The following is an 18,312-nucleotide window of genomic DNA, read 5'->3' on the forward strand; positions in this document are numbered from 1 at the left end:
TCAGCGACAATAGAAAGCGTGGAAGGTGTAGATGGTAAAAGGGTTTTATTTTACAAGCTAGCTCATTTAACGCAATTGATAGCAACCAGTGTGAAACAAGCAAGAACGAAGAATTTGATATAGGCACAGATACAGAAAACCAAAGTTTTTTTAATAATAGCTTTGACGGTGAAAGTATCGTTAAAACTCCAACGGAAAATACAAGTAGCACCCTTGTTCAACAACGAAACAACAAACACAGAATAAAACAAATACTTCTAAACTACTGAGTATGGAAATACAAAAAGAAATATGTGCTAACTAAAAAGTCTAGTTCGTTTTTAGTGAACACTACAGAAAAACGGAGAAAGAGTTAATAAATTTAAAAGAAAGCATTACAAATTTTAGAAGGGACTCTTCCTTTTGTACATTTTATGAAAGTCTTTTTTATACTCTTCCTTCCATCGGATGCCGAAATCGTGATGGAGAATTTTGTTTTTTTTCCGACGATTTGATAAGGCTAGCGACCCTACGCCTTTCGAGAGGGTTGTGAGTGTGACAGTGTGGTGAATTGTTCACAATTAAATTTATAGTTTCCATCTACTTTTTTGAGGTAGGACTTAAAGCTTTTGACAGCCGATTCCCATAACCCACCCATATGAGGAGCGCTTGGGGGGATAAAATTCCAATTAATACCTTGGGGAGCGTACCTTTGTGCAACCTTAGGTGAGACTTATTTAATAAAATCCACAAACTCTTTTTCAGAGGCTCTTTGGGATTCAATGAAGGTTTTACCGTTACCGAACAATTGCCGCGAAAAAAGCCTCCTTTGTCAGATTCGTACACAACTTTAAGTGCGCTGCTTTTGGCGTTCGTTATACGTTAGGCTTGAGTTGGCAAGCCTTCCATTCGTACGCAGATCTTTTGTGCCTAAGAATGGGTTAAGAACTAAGAGTGAACTTCTTTTATCAATTGGGTTTGATTCTCTTAAAAATAGATATTTCGGTTGTAGTTTATGCGATCAGAGCGACCTTTTTCTTTGAAGTTTTAGGTGCGTCAATGTATCGCATTAGGGAGATCCTGGGGGAACTTCCTTAACTTTATCTTTAAGTCAAATGAACTTTAGTATATAGATAGGCGACAATTCTAAAGGCATGAGGGAACGATGAAAATCTCTCAAGGATGTTAGTATCATCCAATGTTGTGTAAAAGGATATTTTGGCCAAGAATCGGGAGAGTCTGTTAACCATCGGGGGAGGGTGGTGGCAAGGTGCAGCGGCTTTCACTCTCTTGTACATAAATCGGCAGGATTGTCAGCATTAGCTACGTGTCGCCTAGTGGCTGATGACACTAAGTCAAGTATTTGTGACATTCGATTAGATATGTACGTCTTCCATTCATATGGTGATTTTTCCAACCTGACTAGAACAATTTCAGAATCGGACCAAAGATGCAATCTGTATTTTTTCATGTTTAAGTGGGCCCATGGAAACTAATTTTGCGGGTAGTAGGGCGCCACAGAACTCAAGTCAAGAGAGTGTTTTTGAAGGAGCACAGCACTTTTATGTGGTCACTGCACAGATCATTTTTCACTTTTATGTTTAATTTTACTACAGTGTTTTTGAATTCGTTCACTTATATGTTTTTAATCATATGCATTTATGTGTCACCGCACAATTCATTTTTTTCTTGTTTTAATTTGTCTTTCTTTTTTTTTGAATTTTCACCAATCCATAGTGCTTGGCACGAAATACCAATGTTTGCCTTATTCCTTTATGCCACCACTTGCCTCGGCACTTAAAATCCCACACTTTAAAATCAACGAAAATATGGACAATTTTTATTTTTTTTTTATTTAAAACTATGACATTTTCTTTTTGATGTGTGCGGATCGAAACGAAAATTAACTGATGCTGCATGACGCTGCGGCGGACGTGTGTTCGGTGCGAAATCAAGGAACGGAAGCTCTGTGGAATGGTAGGTTTTGATTATTAGGTAGTGTAGAGTATAGTCTGTACCATTCCCACCGGTACCACCGTCAAGTATTAGGTCGGGAGGAAGTTTGAGGGACATTCATACGTACATACGTGATAGTTGAAATGCATTCAGTTACAAGTTGCATTAACTTGGCCCCACCTCTGTTGGTTTGGTAAGCCGCCTCGTACATTATTCGTCGCCAACCCTTCCCGTCACATCAATTTTAGTGTGTTTGAGCCATAGTTGTTCGTCACATTTAACACCTCTCTTCTCCGTCGTTTTACACTGGATTTCATAACTCTGGCTGCAACTTCGCAAGTAATATTCCACTTCTCTACTGATTCGAAAACTTGGTTTACAAAGTTATCGGGAAGTGGGTCAATGCCGAACGAAGTTTTTAATTGTTGCCTTTCATGGCTATATTTCGGGCAATAGAAGAATGAATGTTCCACATTTTCGACGTTTTCGCAACCGCAATAATCACATGCATCGTTATTTTCGTGTCCAAATCGTTTCAAATATGCCTTGAACCGGCTTTGTCCTGTGAGGATTTGAGTTACATCGAAAACTAGCTCACCGTGCGATCTATTTAGCCATGATTTAAAGTTGGGGATCCGCTTTCCCACCGTTTTTGCCAGTAATTCAACATCTCTGCCCTTGTAATTCCTTTTAGTGTCTTGTGTAGTAACCTGTCATTCGTAAAGCGTTGAAATTCCTTGGCCAAGAGGTCTAAGCGGTGTAAGCCCGTAATTACTAGAGCACCATCTTCCGATACTGTGCAAAACGCAGAGCATACTTTCAGCGCGCAAGTGGCATGAATCGAAAAAAGGCCTTGGCGATATTATTTTATTTCGAGGGCTTTTCCCCTTATCTGGACGTCGAACAGCCCGAATGATTTTAGTACACCAGTTAATAGCCGTCTTCTATTTTGCTTTGGCCCACGGGTATTGAGCATTAACCGGGTCAAGGCTCTGTACACTTTTGTAGCTTTTTCGTATGTGTATGTAGGGTGAGTGTTCTTTAAGGGACATCCATGCATCAAGAATAATTCAGAAGTATTTAAAACCAGCAATTAGTAGTAGTAGTCATGCTTACACCCTTTGCCTTGAACCGCTTCGGTATTGCTCTCTGCTAGGTTCAGTGCGTTAGTTTCGAGCCATTCGCTATTGTCCTGTTAGTTATCCTAACTATATCGTGTAATGTGTTTCGCTATAACCACAACAGTGATGTCATCTGCGACCCCAGAGTTGTGGTGTGTAGCATCCTGTGTGTATGGGTGAGATGACTGCATGAATGGTGTATGTTCGCGTGTATTAATGTATGATGTCTTCATGTGTGGTGCCTTTATGTGTGGATCCCGTTGGTGTGATGTGTTGTCGTCCCGTGACCTGTGTTGAGGAGGGACCGCTAACTCATCCAACCAGCCATTAACTATGTAGGAATGTTGTTTTATGTAGTACAGCTCTTCGTTGTTTTTAATTTCTCTTTTTCTATAATTAACGAACTATATACATATATATACTTTATTTTAACACATTTTATTGGAATTAAAATGTTAGTAAAAGCACACTTTTAAACTTTTTAAATTTAAAATGAATTTCGAATAAAAGCTTTAATTCGCTTAGCCTCATTGAGATAGGAGGAGTAGGGTTCGATTTCATCAGACTATACATGTTCAAAAACTTCAGCCTGAGAAGGTTCATTTGAAATAAAAGTTGTGTCGTCTCATCGATAATTAATAGAAATGTTATGTACTGCATACAAATGAAAATGATTTTTTAAACTTTTTAAGAGCGAGATGCATTTGTTTAGCTTCCAGTACACATTTCCATCGATTTTTCGGAACATCATTTGTTCTCTGCACAACATTATGCGCGAGTTAATTTATTTACTCGTTAGAAATAAAATTTATACCCATATTAATATTAAACTGATCAACAAAAAAAAATTTTCTGTGTAACAAGAAAGATTTTGGCTGATTCTGTTAGGAATAAGGTCAAGTAGAGTAGAATTAGTAGTCTAAAATTTTAGATACGACTAGTTTTATTATAATATGATTTTTTTCACTTTTATTAAATTAGAAATTATTTTAACAAAAATTAAATTATTTTCAATGTTATAATATTTAAATAAATACTTTATTACGATTTTCTCCTGTATTTCGCGTCAGGAACGTCGCTATGTAATCCCCAGCAATAATCAGCCAGTATAGTTGGACTCCATTTTCCCTGGTATCGTTTTTCTATGGTAGAAATGTCTTGGTGGAATCGTTCCCCGGGTTCATCACTAATGGCCCCAAAGTTTGGAGGAAAAAAGTCTAAATGGGAATGTAAAAAATGTATTTTTAAGGACATATTGCAGCCTAATGCTTTATAATTCACTAGAAGTTCCTCAACAATAGTTTTATAATCATTTAATCGGTAATTTCCAAGAAAATTTTGAGTAATTTTTATAAATGGTTCCCAAGCTGGTTTTTCCAAATCATTGAGCTGGTTTTTAAATATATCATCTTTTATCACTTGCCTGACTTGAGGACCTACAAACACGACATCTTTAATCTTGGCGTCACTGATTTTAGGTAATTTTTCTTTTAGATATTAAAATCCAGCGCCATTTTTACCCATTGCTTTAACAAAGTTTTTCATCAGACCAAGTTTTATATGGAGAGGTGGTAAAAATATATCTTCAGGTTGTACTAATGGAGAATGTTTCAAATTTGTTTTCCTGGAGTAAGAGATCGTCTTTTGCACCAATTTTTCTTCACGTAATGGTTCTTCCTATCCCTACTGTCCCATTCACAAAAAAAAACAACAAAATTTTGTATACCCAAGTTGCAATCCTAATAAATGCGCAACAACTTTTAAATCTCCGCAAATTTTCCATTTATGTTCGTCATACTGAATCTTTTCTAAGAGAAATTTCATTGTTTCATAGGATTCTTTCATGTTGGCACCATAACCTACCGGTACGGAGGGAAGATTATTTCCATTATGTAACAAAACTGCCTTTAAGCTTGTTTTTGAAAAATCAATAAATAAACGCCACTCTTCAACTTTGTGTTGTGTTCCCAAAATATTCATAACATCACAGACACTGTTACAAAATATCTGATCATTATCTTGTGAAAAAAAACTTTTTAACTCTTCATCTCGATGCCGAAAAAAAGTTATTTTTGTGTTTGGTTGCAATAAATTCCATCCTTTTAATCGAGATCCCAAAAGTTCTCCTTGTTATTTAGACAAGTGTAAATCACGACCAAAATCATTAAGATCTCCTTGAGATTGTAGGTGTGGCGTTTCTTCCTGGACACAGATAGATGAAGAAGCAATTTGAAAATCAGGATCAGTACTTATATACGTATTATCTGTTTCCTCTGATTCAGTTGAAAGATATGAGCACTGAGGTGGTTTTGGTGTAGGTAGTTCTTTACTGTGAGGAATTGGTTTTTTAGCAGAAGACACATAAGGATACTTAATTTGTTTTTTAGTTTTAATTGTAATGCCTTTTGTATTAGTCAGACAAAAATAACAATTAGTTGAATGGTCTGTCGGCTCCATCCAAATCATCGGAATTCCGAAAGGCATAAACCCAGATCTTTTTTCCCAACCCGTAAGAAGTCGTACACACGTAACACAACAGATGTGTGGAACCCACACTTTATCTTGCTGTCCAACAGGAAAACCAAAATAACTTTCATACAATTTTTTTATTAAAGGTGTTAAACTTCTTCGTTGAGATACAAAAGATATTTCACCACGAATGTAACCGAACTTGTCAGGATCATTTTTACATTTTCTTGACATTCTTTAAAAATCACTCCACTTAGCAAACACAAAATACAGCCACTTTTCAGAAAAATAAAGCACTGAATTAGAAAATAATAAGGAAAAGATGATTAATATTAAACTTGACTGATAAGTACCGGAACACGGAAATTAGTACTAATCAAATCAATATACGTATGATTTTGTAGAGATGTTAGGTAGATGTTTCGAAAGTACTGCTTACTTTTTTTGTTACAAAATTTTGTTGGTCAGTGTTATAAATGCGAAAGTAACTCTGTCTGTCTGTTACTCTTTCACGCCTAAACGGCTGAACGGATTTTGATGAAGTTTAGTATGGTTATAGATGATAACCTAGAAATAGCCATAGGGTATAAATAATCACGCCATCGTTCTTAGGGGGTAGGCAGTAGGCAGATAACTAAATTGAGTTAGTGATTTTTAGTCGTTTTTGTTGGGACTTTTGCTCTTTCACGTCTAAACGACTGAACGGATTTTGATGAAATTAAGTAAGGTAAGAAGTGGTTACCTAAAAACGGATATAAGATCAAAACGATCACGTCATCGTACTTATGGGGTAGGAAATAGGCAGAAAACTTAATTGAGTTAGTGATTTGTTTTATGGTTTTTGCTGGGAGTTTTGCTCTGTCATGCCTAAAGAGCTGAACGGATTTTGATGAAATTTTGTTTGGAGATAGATAATACTTAGTTACATTTTTATTATTAGGTAGTTAAGGTAGCTGTTAGATGTAGGTATTTTCTTAACCAATCATTCATATCTCTAGGTCTACTCAGATACGTATTATTCTTTATTTTTGCAGTCGCTATCATTTGCTAATTTTCAATTAATGTGTAGGTTAAGTGTTATTTAGCTCACATCAGGATGTGGTTTTAGGTATAAAAGGTTTGACAGGTGCATAGTTGTTTAGGTTCAATACGTTATTGATTGATTTAGATATTTAGGTTTTAAGTAAAAAGGTTTGCTTTATCGAAGTTTTTATAAAAAATTGTCTTACGTTGTAGTTTTTAAAACTTCTTCCTCTTCTTTACTGGCGTAGACACCGCTTACGCGATTATAGCCGAGTCAGTTTTTCATTGGGGGTGTTTTTTACGTGGCGGGTCCCAAACCCAGCGCAGAACCCTATGCAGGGGATGTTTCGCCTTCTCACTTTAGCTCGCCTTCGAACGGATGTTCTTAGGCTACCCAGAGGATACTTGGTCAAAGACCGGAAGTCGTGAGCTGCTTGAGTCATATGTAAAAGAATCGTTTTTGGTCACTCCCAAGTCAATGGCGATCAGAGAACTTTCCTCACTTCCGTGACTCCATCCTCCACTTTTAAAACTACGGATTTAAAAAATCTTTAATTTTTGTTTTCGATATGCCACGCAAACGTAAATCCAATCTAAGTCGCAGTTCTAGCAGAGCAAGAACTTCAAAAGTTGCTAGAAGCCAAGAATCTGATGAGCAGGCTCAGACGCGTCAGATGTTAGATTCTGAGCGTCATGCGACTCAAAGAGCTTCTGAGACCTTAGAGCAGAGTCAGGTCCATCTGGCCTTGGATGCTGAACGCCACGCTTCTCAAAGGGCTTTCGAGAGTTTTACACAGACTCAGGCCCGTCAGACCCTGGTTGCTGAACGCCACGCATCTCAAAGGGCCTCTAAGACCTATACACAGACTCAAGCCCGTAGACCTTAGAAGCTGAGCGCCACGCATCTCAAAGGGCCTCTGAGACGTTTACGCAGACTCAGGCTCGTCAGACCCTGGATGCTGAACGCCACGCATCTCAAAGAGCTTCTGAGATGGTGGAACAGACTCAGACACGTCGAGGTTTAGATGCCGAACGTCACGTGCAATTGATTTCGGCAGAGACTGACAAAGATTCACAAAGACGGCGTCTTTTAAATGCTGAACGGCAGGCAGAAAGAAGACGTACGTTTTCAATGAGTACGTGGGAAGCATTTAATGGTGCCGCTTTTGAGTATGACCCTTTGATCGACTACGTTAATCACCGATTGGTTATCATTGAGACAATGGATAAAAAATGCAGATATTGTGAAGCACTGAAATGGAAAGAAGAAACTACAGATATGTGCTGTTTTGGTGGAAAGGTTAAAAGTCCATTACTTGGCGAGCCAGAGGAACCTCTTAAATCTGTACTTTTATACGACAGTAACGAATCGCGACGGTTTTTAAGCAAGATTAGAAAGTATAATTCCTGCTTTCAGATGACGTCATTTGGTGTAGATAAGGAGGCCATAATGCCTGGATTTTCACCTACTTTTACAGTCCAAGGACAGGTGTATCACAGTATTGGTTCCTTACTTCCCACAAATAATGAATAACCAAAGTTTTTGCAACTTTATTTCATGAGCGATGAAGTTTTAAAAATCCAGAGAATGTTGCATGAACATAATCGCCTTATCAATACTTTCAAAACAGCACTAGAAAGAATGCCGGGAGAGGATTATAGGTTAGTGATGCACCCCGATGGCACACTAAGTGGGGAACATGAAAGGCGGTATAATGCACCGTTAATAAATGAAGTCGAAGCCATGGTTACAGGCGAACAGTTTGCTTCCCGTGATATAGTTTTACAGGAACGAGATGACACATTAACCAGGGTGCCTGTTACTCATAAATTTTATGATGCGTTGCAATATCCGATCATATTTAGTAAGGCACAAGAGGGGTACCACTTTCAAGTTCCTCAAATTAATCCTCTAACAGGTCTTCCCTTGCATTATAAAAAGGTTTCATTCATGGATTTTTACGTCTACAACATGATGATACGAGAAAACAACTTTAACATTTTACAAAGATGCAAGCAACTGGCCAATCAGTTTTACGTTGACATGTACGTTAAAGTTGAAAGCGAGAGCTTACGGTACATATCATTAAATCAAACTAAACTAAGAGCAGAGAATTGCATCCATCTTCAAGACGCTGTGGCAAATGACGCTAATTTAAACACAAATAACTTAGTTCGCATGGTCCTTTTACCGTCTTCATTTGTAAATAGCCCGCGGTACTTACACGAATACACTCAGGACGTATTTGTTTATGTGCGTACACATGGTCGCCCTGACTTATTCGTCATAAAATATGTAAACAATATGATTCACGGTCTATGCGGACCCGAAAATTCACAGTGCCCCTGCAGGAAAGACGGAAAATGCACAAAAAAATTTCCTCGCAAGTTAGTGAAAGAGACCGTCCCCAACGACCACGGATACCCGCAGTATCGTAGAAGAGCGCCAGCAGACTGAGGTCGAACAGCAACCGTGAAGCTCCAAAATGGTAGCTACGTTACGGCTGATAACACTGTGATAGCTTTTTTTTAAAAAAAAAAGACAAGACCAAATTCGGCGGTTTCCCCCTATTTCGGGTCCTACAAATCGAACTGCATCATTACTTTTTTGAGTTACAATCATGGTTTCATACAAAAAGTTGTGTTGAAGTTTTTCATCAAAGTGGCCCATTGTAAGAGAAAGGCACATTTTCTTCGGTCTCTAACTTTTTTAATGTTGACTTTTTTGGTAAACTTTGTTTGGCAAAGCTTCTCAGAATAAGTCCGTCTTTAAGTTCTTAGATGACTGTAAACCCCAAAATTAATGTTTTTGTGTCCTTATAGCCAATATGTCGAAAAAACTGAAATTTAATCCATTTTCTTTAATGTTTTTTCCCTCACGTTTCGTCAATATTTTAATTTACCCTTTGATACTTATATTGTGTACAAATCAGCAAGCAACGAGTCAAGCTTTTTGCCGCTGTACCAATGCTCAAGGGGGGCGGCGACTTGGTGAAATCTTTCTCCATGCTCATCGGATTCAGTCGGAACTTGCTGCTCAAAATGGTCCTTGTGATGGTGAAGGAAATGAATTTTTAAGGACATATTCACACCTATTTCTTCAAAAGCGTCTACCATGTCATCCTCATATTTTTCCCAATCTTCAGACCGGTGCACTCTTAAGCAATGGTTTATAACGGTCATAATGGAGTTCCAGGCAATATTTTCATTTGGCCTTAGAAGTTCTCCGAATTTTGCGTTCTTCGTAAGTTTTCCTATATCGGGGCCATTGAGAACACCTGAAAATAATGTATCAACATAACATTCGTTCTATTAAAAGACTTAAAATACCTTCTTTTATTTTCGCAACACTTAGTCTTGGAAATATTTCTGTAAACATTTAAAAGCTTCGGCATCTCGATTTATTGCTTTTATGAAATTTTTGACAATTCCCAATTTTATGTGCAGTGGTGGTAGCAAAATGTTATTATCTGGTATCAGCGGAATATGGATAACATTTGCCACATTTAAATGAAATTCTGTGCGAAGCTTCCAATCACGCATTCTATATTGGTTTCCCCGGTACCTTGTGTCCCAATGACAAATGAAGCACATATTTTTTGTGTATCCTGTCTGCAAACCAGTAAGCAATGATGCTGCTGATACTGAACTCTGTCCAGAATTAATTTCATTGCTTCGTATGTTTCCTTTGTGTTGGAGCTTATGGCGATTGGAACCGGATTTTTTGTGTTATCCACATACAGCAATCCTGCTTTTAAACTATTTCTCGACGAGTCAATAAACAAGCGCCATTGCTCTGGTTTGTATTCACAGTTCATGTATTGCATAAGACCAGGAATATTTTTACAATACGAAAAAGTATTGTCGCCATTAACCTCAAAGAAATCTAAAAGCTCCTCCTGTCTTTTGCGGTATCCATACACCTTCACATCATTAGATAATATATTTACCGATCGAAGATGATGTGCTAGGCAAATCGCTGGTCTTTGTGATAATTTCAGCTGTCGTACCATCGTATTCAAATGGGCTTGGGAAATCTCCAAGTGACGACATGGGCTTTCAACTTCGGTTGGGTTATACATTGAGAGTAGATCTGTAGGCTCGGTGGAAAATGATGGCGAAATATATCTGTCAGTTGGACTTGGACGTCTTGGTATTGGAATATTTTCTGAGTGAGATACTGGTAGCTGTGCAGATTGAACAATTTTGTAAACTGTGTTTTTTTTTTGAGTCTTGCAAATTTGTTCTTGCACGCGTAGCAGTTACCAGTATGATGCCCTTGTGGATCTATCCAAATCATTGGGATGCCGAACCCCATTTTTAGGCACAGTCTTTTTGACCAGTTATGCAGGTTGTTGTTGCATTGCGTGCAAGTGGTATTTGGCACCCAATCTACGTCTCTTATAACGGGCAAATCGAACTATTCCTCGTAGATGCCGGCAGTTCCCGAAGATATTTTGCGTCTACTCCGAGGGCTTGTAAATTTTCCACATACGTAGCAGAACTACGATAGGCCAATTGGACACATATTCATTTTAATTTATTTTCTTAATATACAAGGCACTAAAACAATGTTCTTTCCGCGAAGTCAAAGTCAAATTAACTACTGCAATCTATGCTTAAATTTTGACTCTTAGGCAAGCATTTAACGTTTCTTTCAAACGATACTTGTTGTTATATCAGTGCAGTGGTTAAAAGTTGCTTGCTGATTTGTGCTGGACATTGATAGATGAGTCTTATTAAAATTAATTTAAATATTGGGTACAAATTTATGATACTTATTGATAACACTTATAAGATACAAAAAAAATAAAACAGCACACAAACATAGTTAGTGTACCTTTTTTAAAAAATACAAATTTTGTTAAGTTTTTTTTTCTAATGGTTAGTTTGCTCAGAACGTTGTCTTTGCTTAAGTTTCTTACTATTACAAGATGTCAATTAATGTATAAGTATCAAAGGGTAAATTAAAATATTGACGAAACGTGAGGGAAAAACATTAAAAAAAATTGATTAAATTTCAGTTTTTTCGACATATTGGCTAAAAGGACACAAAAAACATTGATTTTGGGGTTTACAGTCATCTAAGAACTTAAAGACGGACTTATTCTGAGAAGCTTTGCCGAAGAAAGTTTACCAAAAAAGTCAACATTAAAAAAGTTAGAGACCGAAGAAAAATGTGCCTTTCTCTTACAATGGGCCACTTTGAAGAAAAACTTCAACAAAAATTTTTGTATGAAACCATGATTGTAACTCAAAAAAGTAATGATGCAGTTCGATTCGTAGGACCCGAAATAGGGGGAAACCGTCGAATTTGGTCTTGTCTTTTTTTCTACTATCACAGTGTAATAGTTGGGTAGTCCCCTATTCACCAATTTTATCAAAAATGTTTAACGCCCACATAAATGTTGAGGCATGCAGTTCAGTACGCGCCATCAAATATATCTACAAATAACGGGTGATTTTTTTGAGGTTAGGATTTTCATGCATTAGTATTTGACAGATCACGTGGGATTTCAGACATGGTGTCAAAGAGAAAGATGCTCAGTATGCTTTGACATTTCATCATGAATAGACTTACTAACGAGCAACGCTTGCAAATCATTGAATTTTATTACCAAAATCAGTGTTCGACAATTTTTTTTTTTATCGACAAATTTTGTTCAGCGATGAGGCTCATTTCTGGTTGAATGGCTACGTAAATAAGCAAAATTGCCGCATTTGGGGTGAAGAGCAACCAGAAGCCGTTCAAGAACTGCCCATGCATCCCGAAAAATGCACTGTTTGGTGTGGTTTGTACGCTGGTGGAATCATTGGACCGTATTTTTTCAAAGATGCTGTTGGACGCAACGTTACGGTGAATGGCGATCGCTATCGTTCGATGCTAAAAAACTTTTTGTTGCCAAAAATGGAAGAACTGAACTTGGTTGACACGTGGTTTCAACAAGATGGCGCTACATGCCACACAGCTCGCGATTCTATGGCCATTTTGAGGGAAAACTTCGGACAACAATTCATCTCAAGAAATGGACCCGTAAGTTGGCCACCAAGATCATGCGATTTAACGCCTTTAGACTATTTTTTGTGGGGCTACGTCAAGTCTAAAGTCTACAGAAATAAGCCAGCAACTATTCCAGCTTTGGAAGACAACATTTCCGAAGAAATTCGGGCTATTCCGGCCGAAATGCTCGAAAAAGTTGCCCAAAATTGGACTTTCCGAATGGACCACCTAAGACGCAGCCGCGGTCAACATTTAAATGAAATTATCTTCAAAAAGTAAATGTCATGAACCAATCTAACGTTTCAAATAAAGAACCGATGAGATTTTGCAAATTTTGTGCGTTTTTTTTTTTTTTTAAAGTTATCAAGCTCTTAAAAAATCACCCTTTATATAAACAAAGGTAGTGATGAAGCTATTTTCAATTTTAGAAATACTGATCTTGCGAATCCCGTAGATGAGGTGTAAACTTATCAGTCAGGTCGGTAAGTCAGCAGCAACGAAGCCGTGTGGTGTCTGTTAGGATTTCCGTCGCACGAAAGGCATCCCACCGTGACACATCTCAGCGTGCATTTAGAAAATGGTGAACGCGTTTCTTTTAATGAACACAATTTCTACGAACGAATAACTACTGGATAACTGGAAATGTTTTAGGACGAGTTTATACAGTTCATGTTAGTAACATGGAATGTTTTTGTCTACGCATGCTTTTACATCATGTGCGCGGACAAGATTATTCTACATTTCGAGAGGCATGTGAGGCAAGAGGATTACTGGAGAATGATAACCATTGGGATGTGACACTGAAAGAAGCTGCTCAATGTAGATCAGCAGGCAAGATGAGAGAGCTATTTGCTGTATTAGTAGCGACATGTGGTCTTTGAAATCCTCAATAATTGTGGGATAAATACAAAAATGATGTGACGGACGATATATTTCACAGATTACGAGAGCAAAATCCCAACGTCACGTACAGTGATTTAATTTACAATGAGGGTCTGACAAAAATTGAAGACCAGATTAAAACAATTTCTGGAAAGGATTTATCAGATTATGGAATGAACAGACGACAGAGAACCGAGGAAATCAGTAGCAATTTAATACGGGAACTAGATTACGATACTGCTTCCTTACTACAACAATTAACAGAGTCTGTTCCACGTTTGAACCCAGAACAAAGGTTAGTATTTGACAATGTTGTCAAAAAAATTGAAGATGGGGAAGGTGGTTTGTTATTTTTGGATGCTCCTGGAGGCACGGGAAAAACCTTTCTTTTAAACTTGCTTTTAGCCCAAACTTTGCCGGTTATCACTAAAGGCACCCCTGCAGATTAAATAAATGCGTGTTTAAAAGCGTCAACGTTATGGGTGCACGTAAAAACGTTTAGTCTGTCTACAAATAAAGAGTGCAACTACACAATGATGTAAAATCTGGACAATATGCTGCTGATCTTCTTAAAATTGGAGAAGATCGTATGGCAAAGGATGGTAATGGCATGATTATATTGGATCGTGAATTCTGCAATGTTGTGCATAATCCAGATGATCTAAATAACTTCGTCTATCGCGAACTGCTAACTAATATGAGGAATGGAGAATGGTTATGTGAAAGAGCAACGCCGACGAATTAAATGGTGTGACAGATAAACTAGCAAATTATGTCACGCGTGGGGGGTGATATTGTTGAGTTTTTCTCTGTAGACACTGTATTGAATACTGAACAAGTAACATCATACCCAGTAGAATTTCTTAATTCTTTAGAACTGTCGGGAGTACCTTCAAACAAACTGAGGCTGAAAGTAGGCGTTGCTGTCCTTTTGATGTGGAATTTAGATGCACCAAGACTGTGTAATGGCACACGGTTGCAAGTAACAGATCTCGGTCGCAATATTGTAAAAGCAATCATTATGACTGGAATGGCAAAAGGAGAGAATGTTTTAATCCCCCGTATACCCATAATTCCGACAGATTTGCCATTCCAGTTCAAGAGATTACAGTTTCCGCTGAAAATCGCCATCGCTATGACGATAAATAAAGCTCAGGGGAAAACATTAAAAGTAGCCGGCATTAATTTAGAAAAGAGTTGTTTTTCTCACGGACAATTATACGTGGCTTGCTCACGTGTTTCAACTTCACAGAATCTCCATGTGTTGGCCAGAGAGGGAAAAACAAAGAATATAGTTTACAAAAATGTACTACAGTAATAAGGCCTCTTATTTTTAGCTTCCTACATTATTATACTACTTACATTAAGTTAGTACTTCCTACGTAGACGATGTTGCGGATGTCACACTGTCTAACATCGGAGGTTGGCAGGTAGGTAGTTAGTAGTATTTTAAACCGATTTACATTATTTACTTTTTATATTTACTAAGGTAACATTCGGAGCCATCCATTATGTGCTTAGGTTGCTTTTGAAGAAATTTTGATGTGAAGTTGAGGACCGGAACACGATAGGGGGACATTGTTGCAGGGAGTCTTACAGCCGGGAGAAAACAAAAACACTTATGCGGACGAAGTCGCGGGTAAAAGCTTGTAAATATATAATTTTGAGTCAGCCAATGAGATTGGTTCTGACTTATCCTTTATTTGTATAATATTTCACCGTATGCACATGTACTTCAATATTGAATATATTACAAGTGTTGCAAGTGGTAACTTGTTACTCGGCAGTCGATAATGATAAAGTGACTTCGAGGCTATTGTTTCAGTTGCTTATATAGGCTATGCTTATCGCTGGTCATACTATTGAGATGCTGGTTGTTTACTATTTGGGTTGTTATTATTTGTTGCACTGATAGTGCGCTTTTATTGTTGTAAGATAAAGTCGTTTTGATGATTTTTCTTTAATGTTTACTGAAAAATAAGGTTATGGTTAAAGTATTAAATCGCGCGTGCATGTACTTCGTTAAATTTGCATTCTGAAGATCCTTCTGCCGTGGATCTTTGGGGTATTAGCAGCCAAGGCTCTAGTTCAGTGGTTCCCAAACTTATTTTGTCTACCGCCCACTTTGAGAATAAATATTTTTTCAGCGCCCCCCCATTATTTCACCTATTTAAAAACCACTATAACTTCAAATTAATTATTGTGACTTATATATGTATATTCACGGAGAATTCTAAACGAAACTTTTACTATAACCAGCAACTTGAAACCTGAGCGCAGTAGGTAATATACAACGGCGCTTAGGTCTCAAGATAACTCTTACGGACTCCACCTGCCAATAAAAATGATTATTGAAACACAACTTTATAGTAATAAAACAGAGAATCTTTTATTAAAAATAAAACTAAAAGTAAAATAATCGATCCATATATAAAAACTAATGTGAAGGATGAATCTGATGCTGTTTAATAAGTTTGTTAATATCAGGTTCCAATTTACTCAAGAACAGTCGCAAGTCACAGCACTAAATCCACGTTCACATAAATATGACGATGGGAATGCTCTCAAAAATCGTTGAACGATTGACTACAATCCAGGGTACAATTGCGAGATCGGTTTTTGTAGCCAAAATTCTTGGTAACCATTTTTGAACTTGATTTTTATTTCCTCGTTTGTTGTCAATTCTATAAGTTCTTCTTCCAGCTGAGGTGATATTGCTGTGTTGACATTTGAAAACGGATCCAACACCCAGTCTGGTATTTCCAAGCTCAAAATGTCCTGGTATCGTTCGGTGAAGTCAATGTGGAGGTTTTCCAAATGTTGGCAGTAGGCAAACGATTCGTCGTTACTGCATGATACTGATAAATTCGGAAAATTGTAAAACTCACGTCTGCCCAGATTCTTTTTGTGTAGAAGCAGTTTGGCTGCGAAAGCAGCAACGACGTTTTTTGTTTTAATTAAATTTAGTTTATCGCCTTGCAGTTGGAGATTCATGTCGTTGAACAATTTATACAGGTCTGTCATGTAAGCTATATCATTCTTTGAGCTTGTCTTGGAACCCTGTATCTTTAGTTTCCAAGAACTCTATAACATGACCCTGTTGGTTGTAGAATCGAGTCAGACAATTGCCTCTTGATAGCCAACGAACTTCAGTATGAAACAACAAACGATTGAAATCCTCGTAACACAAAGCTGATAAAATAATCTATCATTCAAAGAGCTGTTGCGGATTTTATTGACTGCTTTGATGACATATTGCAGTGATTGAAATAGTTTTTCACTTAAGTTTCTAGCAACTAAATGTTGTCTATGAATAACGCAATGTACACCAAGGACATCTGGAATTATATTTTTTAAGTACGATATGAAGCCCTTATAGCACCCTGTCATAGCCGGAGCGCCATCCGTAGCAACTGAAATAATATTTTTCAAAGGAATCTCTTTCTCATCGCAAAACTTTTAAAATATATTTCTAGGAAATAATAGTTCTTCACATATTTTCTCATCTTTAATAAACATCACGTAAGACAACAACAATACTTCATTAGTTGGTAAAGGGGACTCATCGAGCTGAATTGAGAATTGGCTTGTCCTCAGGTGATCGCACAATGATTCTTCAATGTTTTCAGCCACTTTTGCACAGAATTATTACTCAAAGGAATTTTTCGGATAATATTTGCGGCCGATTTATGAAGCACAGTAGTTATTACTTCATTTATTGCTGGCAATATTAACTCTTCTCCGATGTTATGTGGTTTGCCTTTTTGAGCAATTAACAAAGAGATATTGTACGAAGCTCGAAGTCCGTCGTCATCTTGCTTAGCAGCCGCCGAAAATAGTTTTGCTACACTTGGCTGAGTATTATGCTTCTTCTCTAGGTCTTGAAAATATGCTACATTCTTGTCTCTCTTATCTGGATGCATTTTATTCAAATGATCTTGCTTCATTCGAAAACGTTTTTAGACATAGAAGACACAAAGGCGAGGATGGGTTTGTGGGATTTTCAATGAATCCGAATTTAATGTATTCCGCACAGTATTGCCGTCTCTTCTTTTTTACTTCCGACATTGTTTTGCTTTGAGAAATACGTTTAACTTCGCGAGTAGTGTAAAGGAGGCGTAAGTTTCCACATAAAAGATTTAAGGAGTTCAAAAGCTCAAAACGTGCGCTGCATCAGCTACCTACCCGACGTCGTTTCGCAAGTGATAAAATGAATTTTTCAAGAGCTCAAAGCATGCGCTACATCAGCTCGAACCTACCTACCCCACACCTTTGCGCAAATGATTATATTATGATAGAAGATGCCCACATACAGATTTGGAAATGGCAATAGCAATACGTTTGACAGTTAGTATTCTATAAATTCTATCCTGTCGAGATGCCCCGTTATGAAATGGAGCGACCGATTGACATGATTTTCATTTTTTCTATATTCAATAAAATAGGACAGTTATATGAACTACGCGGAGAGAAATATAGAACCGAGTTTGAGCAATCTTTTAATTCATATTAGTTGATTTTCACAAGTTGTTGATGAGAGTCGAGAGCTCATGTAGTCGTTGTCTAAGAGGCCTCCTAGCTAAATAAAATTACAAATTACCCCCAAGGCCTCTACACAACGGCCCCATTTTCTTTCTGGGTCTCTTACCGCCCCCCTTGACACCTGCAGCGCCTACAAGGGGGCGTTATCGCCCACTTTGGGAAGCCCTGCTCTAGTTGATAGCCAGCATTGTATATGAAAAAAATTATATGTATATTAGAGTGTTTTTTTTTTTTTAACTATTAATTTTTTTCAATCCCGTCCTTAATTAGCCCTTAATTTTTTATTACATACCATCTTGAATCTTGAAAAGTATAAATGATAGCGATTTTGACCTCGGA

General features: G+C 37.5%; 2 protein-coding genes across 6 annotated transcripts in view; one reads left to right on the top strand and one right to left on the bottom strand.

Annotated features, from left to right (window-relative positions):
• The window catches only part of LOC125775450 (uncharacterized), a 409,238-nt gene that overhangs the window by 218,975 nt on the left and 171,951 nt on the right, over nt 1–18,312 (bottom strand). The window lies entirely within an intron of this gene.
• Nucleotides 1–18,312, top strand: part of LOC105226610 (uncharacterized) — a 180,483-nt gene that overhangs the window by 17,520 nt on the left and 144,651 nt on the right. The window contains exons 1-2 of one of the 5 annotated variants that reach the window (XM_049462429.1): nt 12,840–14,861; nt 14,921–15,070. The exons of 3 other annotated variants lie outside the window; for them this stretch is intronic. The gene's annotated coding sequence lies outside the window, so the exon portion shown is untranslated. Of the gene's footprint in view, nt 1–12,839; nt 15,071–18,312 lie in introns of those variants that run through there. One more of the 5 variants, XM_049462428.1, reaches the window with a different exon arrangement.

This window comes from Bactrocera dorsalis, chromosome 1 (assembly GCF_023373825.1).
Source record: "Bactrocera dorsalis isolate Fly_Bdor chromosome 1, ASM2337382v1, whole genome shotgun sequence".
Taxonomy (NCBI): Eukaryota; Metazoa; Arthropoda; class Insecta; order Diptera; family Tephritidae; genus Bactrocera; species Bactrocera dorsalis.